The sequence below is a fragment of the Schistocerca gregaria genome, chromosome 11 (assembly GCF_023897955.1).
Source record: "Schistocerca gregaria isolate iqSchGreg1 chromosome 11, iqSchGreg1.2, whole genome shotgun sequence".
NCBI classification, from domain to species: domain Eukaryota; kingdom Metazoa; phylum Arthropoda; class Insecta; order Orthoptera; family Acrididae; genus Schistocerca; species Schistocerca gregaria.
The window spans coordinates 8,529,680-8,538,224 of record NC_064930.1 but is presented as its reverse complement, the minus strand read 5'-3'; the positions used below and the strand labels follow the sequence as shown (position 1 = coordinate 8,538,224).

General features: G+C 48.8%; 2 non-coding genes across 2 annotated transcripts; both read right to left on the bottom strand.

The window, feature by feature from the left end:
- Positions 1-746: 746 nt before the first annotated feature.
- On the bottom strand, positions 747-823 carry Trnat-agu (transfer RNA threonine (anticodon AGU)). Its single transcript has one exon. It is a non-coding gene; the product is annotated as a tRNA-Thr (tRNA).
- Positions 824-7,095: 6,272 nt separating this feature from the next.
- Positions 7,096-7,172, bottom strand: Trnat-agu (transfer RNA threonine (anticodon AGU)). Its single transcript has one exon. It is a non-coding gene; the product is annotated as a tRNA-Thr (tRNA).
- Positions 7,173-8,545: the final 1,373 nt, after the last annotated feature.

Sequence of the window (8,545 nt, the reverse complement as noted above, 5' to 3'; positions counted from 1 at the left end):
GAGCCCCATTGTGCACTCCATTATTCATGCCAACTCAGTGCCTCGCTCTTTACTACTGTGTACCAATCTTGTCGTCCAACTGCAAAACACTGGGCCACAACAAGTTTCCGCGTCTCCATTGCACTGTGCATACTACAAAACGCTCCCCAAACTTGGCACTCACCCACGCAGCCGACTTTTCCGACTTTCCACGACGCTCACGCAACGCTCACGATAGTGACAGCATTATTTATAGTTCGACGTCGCACCAAAGCGAATGAGCACATTTCGCCTACGGCTTAGGCCGCCCTCCTAATGTGGCTGCTCGGTGTCTGCAGGCAGCGAGGGTCTGCTAGCTTCCTGTGTTCGCACCTATGTCACCTGTGCTTGCTTGTCAGAGACAGACTATCGCAAAACATACAACTCACTCCATGAATTGATTGCTACGGCATCTGTTATCAGCAGTCACAACTAGCAACACCAGTAGCAGCCGACTGCACGCAAAGAATAGGAATGTGCAGTGGGATTTACGTGAACTCGGCGCAAGGCAGATATTTCCGACATAGGCTTGAGAATCTTACTTGAACACTTGAACTGTTTCTAAACAAAGTGTAGGCGTGGGAGGAGGATGCTTCCCGCGCACTAATAACAGCACGCTTGCCAATTGTGGATGCTAATCATTCGCTTGTATCTTCCTAGACACATCTGCAGGCTGAGAATTATTCCACTTGCATGGCAAGGTGCGCATGTAGGTGTGTTAAAAATTCTGGAGGCACTGGGTATTGATCCCAGTACCTCTCGCATACTAAGCGAGAGCTCTACCAACTGAGCTACGCCCGCCTCCCCGAAGACTAATGGTGCTACATACAGCCATATAGACGACATAGACCCTTGCACTCCCATTATTCAGCAGACAAACACTACTCTCTATTTATCCGTTAGAGTGTCTTCAGGTTTCATGCATTCTGTATCGAATCGTAGTTGGCCACAATGAAAGTGGCACGTATAACGTTGAAAATAGAGTTCGGACACCGCTCTGAGTAAGACGAACGTGTTGTCCACCCTCTAGACTTCAATGAGGTTAAGCCGTGATACCTAAGACAGATCTGCACTCGATGACACCTTGATAACAGCCGGTCCCCACACTTACATCTTGCTCTCCTTACGTCAGTATACATCATATCAGTCTGTGACGCTGGCTTTGCAACATCTTGCGTGCCTTTAGGTTCGCCGCGACCAACACTTACCATGCACTGACCACAAAAAATGGAGGCGCCGCGGCTTGAACCCTGCACTTTTCAAATGCGAAGCGAACGCTCTACCAACTGAGCTACGCCCCAGGCACGACCAAACTGCGCTATTCCCATTTCTTTGCGACTCTGATGCGCACTGACACGATGGTTGGTTGGTTTGTAGCGGTGAAGGGAGCAGAGTACAAAGGCGCAGACACGTTCATATACACAAAAGTTCCAAGTAGTTTCGATGCTCTGGTATTACAAATGCAAATTCCGTCTGTTTTTAACGTCTTAAATTGAAAGAGCCGTCACAAATTGCTCCGTTTTCACTCCTTGTCGACAATCATACAGCACCTGAGGTAACAAACACATCTCGAGCCCCATTGTGCACTCCATTATTCATGCCAACTCAGTGCCTCGCTCTTTACTACTGTGTACCAATCTTGTCGTCCAACTGCAAAACACTGGGCCACAACAAGTTTCCGCGTCTCCATTGCACTGTGCATACTACAAAACGCTCCCCAAACTTGGCACTCACCCACGCAGCCGACTTTTCCGACTTTCCACGACGCTCACGCAACGCTCACGATAGTGACAGCATTATTTATAGTTCGACGTCGCACCAAAGCGAATGAGCACATTTCGCCTACGGCTTAGGCCGCCCTCCTAATGTGGCTGCTCGGTGTCTGCAGGCAGCGAGGGTCTGCTAGCTTCCTGTGTTCGCACCTATGTCACCTGTGCTTGCTTGTCAGAGACAGACTATCGCAAAACATACAACTCACTCCATGAATTGATTGCTACGGCATCTGTTATCAGCAGTCACAACTAGCAACACCAGTAGCAGCCGACTGCACGCAAAGAATAGGAATGTGCAGTGGGATTTACGTGAACTCAGCGCAAGGCAGATATTTCCGACATAGGCTTGAGAATCTTACGCGAACACTTGTACTGTTTCTAAACAAAGCGTAGGCGTCGGAGGAGGGTGCTTCCCGCGCACTAATAACAGCACGCTTGCCAATTGTGGATGCTAATCATTCGCTTGTATCTTCCTAGACACATCTGCAGGCTGAGAATTATTCCACTTGCATGGCAAGGTGCGCATGTAGGTGTGTTAAAAATTCTGGTGGCACTGGGTATTGATCCCAGTACCTCTCGCATACTAAGCTAGCGCTCTACCATCTGAGCTACGCCCACCTCCCCGAAGACTAATGGTGCTACATACAGCCATATAGACGACACAGACCCTTGCACTCCCATTATTCAGCAGACAAACACTACTCTCTATGTATCCGTTAGAGTGTCTTTCAGGTTTCGTGCATTCTGTATCGAATCGTAGTTGGCCACAATGAAAGTGGCACGTATAACGTTGAAAATAGAGTTCGGACACCGCTCTGAGTAAGCCGAACGTGTTGTCCACCCTCTAGACTTCAATGAGGTTAAGCCGTGGTACCTAAGACAGATCTGCACTCGATGACACCTCGTTAGCAGCCGGTCCCCACACTTACATCTTGCTCTCCTTACGTCAGTATACATCATATCAGTCTGTGACGCTGGCTTTGCAACATCTTGCGTGCCTTTAGGTTCGCCGCGACCAACACTTACCATGCACTGACCACAAAAAATGGAGGCGCCGCGGCTTGAACCCTGCACTTTTCACATGCGAAGCGAACGCTCTACCAATTGAGCTACGCCACATGCACGACCAAACTGCGCTATTCCCCATTCTTTGCGACTCTGATGCGCACGGACACGATGGTTGGCTGGTTTGTAGCGGTGAAGGGAGCAGAGTACAAAGGTGCGGACACGTTCATATACACAAAAGTTCCAAGTAGTTTCGATGCTCTGGTATTACAAATGCAAATTCCGTCTGTTTTTAACGTCTTAAATTGAAAGAGCCGTCACAAATTGCTCCGTTTTCACTCCTTGTCGACAATCATACGGGACCTGAGGTAACAAACTCATCTCGAGCCCCTTTGTGCACTCCATTATTCATGCCAACTCAGTGCCTCGCTCTTTACTACTGTGTACTACTCTTGTCGTCCAACTGCAAAACACTGGGCCACAACAAGTTTCCGCGTCTCCATTGCACTGCGCATACTACAAAACGCTCCCCAAACTTGGCACTCACCCACGCAGCCGACTTTTCCGACTTTCCACGACGCTCACGCTAGTGACAGCAGTATTTATAGTTCGACGTCGCGCCAAAGCGAATGAGCACATTTCGCCTACGGCTTAGGCCGCCCTCCTTGTGTGGCTGCTCGGTGTCTGCAGGCAGCGACGGTCTGCTAGCTTCCTGTGTTCGCACCTATGTCACCTGTGCTTGCTTGTCAGAGACAGACTATCGCAAAACATACAACTCACTCCATGAATTGATTGCTACGGCATCTGTTATCAGCAGTCACAACTAGCAACACCAGTAGCAGCCGACTGCACGCAAAGAATAGGAATGTGCAGTGGGATTTACGTGAACTCGGCGCAAGGCAGATCTTTCCGACATAGGCTTGAGAATCTTACGGGAACCCTTGAACTGTTTCTAAACAAAGTGTAGGCGTGGGAGGAGGGTGCTTCCCGCGCACTAATAACAGAACGCTTGCCAATTGTGGATGCTAATCATTCGCTTGTATCTTCATAGACACATCTGCAGGCTGAGAATTATTCCACTTGCATGGCAAGGTGCGCATGTAGTTGTGTTAAAAATTCTGGAGGCACTGGGTATTGATCCCAGTACCTCTCGCATACTAAGCGAGAGCTCTACCATCTGAGCTACGCCCGCCTCCCCGAAGACTAATGGTGCTACATACAGCCATATAGACGACATAGACCCTTGCACTCCCATTATTCAGCAGACAAACACTACTCTCTATTTATCCGTTAGAGTGTCTTTCAGGTTTCATGCATTCTGTATCGAATCGTAGTTGGCCACAATGAAAGTGGCACGTATAACGTTGAAAATAGAGTTCGGACACCGCTCTGAGTAAGACGAACGTGTTGTCCACCCTCTAGACTTCAATGAGGTTAAGCCGTGATACCTAAGACAGATCTGCACTCGATGACACCTCGATAACAGCCGGTCCCCACACTTACATCTTGCTCTCCTTACGTCAGTATACATCATATCAGTCTGTGACGCTGGCTTTGCAACATCTTGCGTGCCTTTAGGTTCGCCGCGACCAACACTTACCATGCACTGACCACAAAAAATGGAGGCGCCGCGGCTTGAACCCTGCACTTTTCAAATGCGAAGCGAACGCTCTACCAAGTGAGCTACGCCACATGCACGACCAAACTGCGCTATTCCCATTTCTTTGCGACTCTGATGCGCACTGACACGATGGTTGGTTGGTTTGTAGCGGTGAAGGGAGCAGAGTACAAAGGCGCAGACACGTTCATATACACAAAAGTTCCAAGTAGTTTCGATGCTCTGGTATTACAAATGCAAATTCCGTCTGTTTTTAACGTCTTAAATTGAAAGAGCCGTCACAAATTGCTCCGTTTTCACTCCTTGTCGACAATCATACAGCACCTGAGGTAACAAACACATCTCGAGCCCCATTGTGCACTCCATTATTCATGCCAACTCAGTGCCTCGCTCTTTACTACTGTGTACCAATCTTGTCGTCCAACTGCAAAACACTGGGCCACAACAAGTTTCCGCGTCTCCATTGCACTGTGCATACTACAAAACGCTCCCCAAACTTGGCACTCACCCACGCAGCCGACTTTTCCGACTTTCCACGACGCTCACGCAACGCTCACGATAGTGACAGCATTATTTATAGTTCGACGTCGCACCAAAGCGAATGAGCACATTTCGCCTACGGCTTAGGCCGCCCTCCTAATGTGGCTGCTCGGTGTCTGCAGGCAGCGAGGGTCTGCTAGCTTCCTGTGTTCGCACCTATGTCACCTGTGCTTGCTTGTCAGAGACAGACTATCGCAAAACATACAACTCACTCCATGAATTGATTGCTACGGCATCTGTTATCAGCAGTCACAACTAGCAACACCAGTAGCAGCCGACTGCACGCAAAGAATAGGAATGTGCAGTGGGATTTACGTGAACTCAGCGCAAGGCAGATATTTCCGATATAGGCTTGAGAATCTTACGGGAACACTTGTACTGTTTCTAAACAAAGCGTAGGCGTCGGAGGAGGGTGCTTCCCGCGCACTAATAACAGCACGCTTGCCAATTGTGGATGCTAATCATTCGCTTGTATCTTCCTAGACACATCTGCAGGCTGAGAATTATTCCACTTGCATGGCAAGGTGCGCATGTAGGTGTGTTAAAAATTCTGGAGGCACTGGGTATTAATCCCAGTACCTCTCGCATACTAAGCGAGCGCTCTACCATCTGAGCTACTCCCGCCACCCCCGAAGACTAAAGGTGCTACATACAGTCATATAGGCGACACAGATCCTTGCACTCCCATTATTCAGCAGACAAACACTACTCTCTATGTATCTGTTAGGGTGCCTTTCAGGTTTCGTGCATTCTGTATCGAATCGTAGTTGGCCACAATGAAAGTGGCACGTATAACGTTGAAAATAGAGTTCGGACACCGCTCTGAGTAAGACGAACGTGTTGTCCACCCTCTAGACTTCAATGAGGCTAAGCCGTGATACCTAAGACAGATCTGCACTCGATGACACCTCGATAACAGCCGGTCCCCACACTTACATCTTGCTCTCCTTACGTCAGTATACATCATATCAGTCTGTGACGCTGGCTTTGCAACATCTTGCGTGCCTTTAGGTTCGCCGCGACCAACACTTACCATGCACTGACCACAAAAAATGGAGGCGCCGCGGCTTGAACCCTGCACTTTTCAAATGCGAAGCGAACGCTCTACCAACTGAGCTACGCCACATGCACGACCAAACTGCGCTATTCCCATTTCTTTGCGACTCTGATGCGCACTGACACGATGGTTGGTTGGTTTGTAGCGGTGAAGGGAGCAGAGTACAAAGGCGCAGACACGTTCATATACACAAAAGTTCCAAGTAGTTTCGATGCTCTGGTATTACAAATGCAAATTCCGTCTGTTTTTAACGTCTTAAATTGAAAGAGCCGTCACAAATTGCTCCGTTTTCACTCCTTGTCGACAATCATACAGCACCTGAGGTAACAAACACATCTCGAGCCCCATTGTGCACTCCATTATTCATGCCAACTCAGTGCCTCGCTCTTTACTACTGTGTACCAATCTTGTCGTCCAACTGCAAAACACTGGGCCACAACAAGTTTCCGCGTCTCCATTGCACTGTGCATACTACAAAACGCTCCCCAAACTTGGCACTCACCCACGCAGCCGACTTTTCCGACTTTCCACGACGCTCACGCAACGCTCACGATAGTGACAGCATTATTTATAGTTCGACGTCGCACCAAAGCGAATGAGCACATTTCGCCTACGGCTTAGGCCGCCCTCCTAATGTGGCTGCTCGGTGTCTGCAGGCAGCGAGGGTCTGCTAGCTTCCTGTGTTCGCACCTATGTCACCTGTGCTTGCTTGTCAGAGACAGACTATCGCAAAACATACAACTCACTCCATGAATTGATTGCTACGGCATCTGTTATCAGCAGTCACAACTAGCAACACCAGTAGCAGCCGACTGCACGCAAAGAATAGGAATGTGCAGTGGGATTTACGTGAACTCGGCGCAAGGCAGATATTTCCGACATAGGCTTGAGAATCTTACTTGAACACTTGAACTGTTTCTAAACAAAGTGTAGGCGTGGGAGGAGGATGCTTCCCGCGCACTAATAACAGCACGCTTGCCAATTGTGGATGCTAATCATTCGCTTGTATCTTCCTAGACACATCTGCAGGCTGAGAATTATTCCACTTGCATGGCAAGGTGCGCATGTAGGTGTGTTAAAAATTCTGGAGGCACTGGGTATTGATCCCAGTACCTCTCGCATACTAAGCGAGAGCTCTACCAACTGAGCTACGCCCGCCTCCCCGAAGACTAATGGTGCTACATACAGCCATATAGACGACATAGACCCTTGCACTCCCATTATTCAGCAGACAAACACTACTCTCTATTTATCCGTTAGAGTGTCTTCAGGTTTCATGCATTCTGTATCGAATCGTAGTTGGCCACAATGAAAGTGGCACGTATAACGTTGAAAATAGAGTTCGGACACCGCTCTGAGTAAGACGAACGTGTTGTCCACCCTCTAGACTTCAATGAGGTTAAGCCGTGATACCTAAGACAGATCTGCACTCGATGACACCTTGATAACAGCCGGTCCCCACACTTACATCTTGCTCTCCTTACGTCAGTATACATCATATCAGTCTGTGACGCTGGCTTTGCAACATCTTGCGTGCCTTTAGGTTCGCCGCGACCAACACTTACCATGCACTGACCACAAAAAATGGAGGCGCCGCGGCTTGAACCCTGCACTTTTCAAATGCGAAGCGAACGCTCTACCAACTGAGCTACGCCCCAGGCACGACCAAACTGCGCTATTCCCATTTCTTTGCGACTCTGATGCGCACTGACACGATGGTTGGTTGGTTTGTAGCGGTGAAGGGAGCAGAGTACAAAGGCGCAGACACGTTCATATACACAAAAGTTCCAAGTAGTTTCGATGCTCTGGTATTACAAATGCAAATTCCGTCTGTTTTTAACGTCTTAAATTGAAAGAGCCGTCACAAATTGCTCCGTTTTCACTCCTTGTCGACAATCATACAGCACCTGAGGTAACAAACACATCTCGAGCCCCATTGTGCACTCCATTATTCATGCCAACTCAGTGCCTCGCTCTTTACTACTGTGTACCAATCTTGTCGTCCAACTGCAAAACACTGGGCCACAACAAGTTTCCGCGTCTCCATTGCACTGTGCATACTACAAAACGCTCCCCAAACTTGGCACTCACCCACGCAGCCGACTTTTCCGACTTTCCACGACGCTCACGCAACGCTCACGATAGTGACAGCATTATTTATAGTTCGACGTCGCACCAAAGCGAATGAGCACATTTCGCCTACGGCTTAGGCCGCCCTCCTAATGTGGCTGCTCGGTGTCTGCAGGCAGCGAGGGTCTGCTAGCTTCCTGTGTTCGCACCTATGTCACCTGTGCTTGCTTGTCAGAGACAGACTATCGCAAAACATACAACTCACTCCATGAATTGATTGCTACGGCATCTGTTATCAGCAGTCACAACTAGCAACACCAGTAGCAGCCGACTGCACGCAAAGAATAGGAATGTGCAGTGGGATTTACGTGAACTCAGCGCAAGGCAGATATTTCCGACATAGGCTTGAGAATCTTACGCGAACACTTGTACTGTTTCTAAACAAAGCGTAGGCGTCGGAGGAGG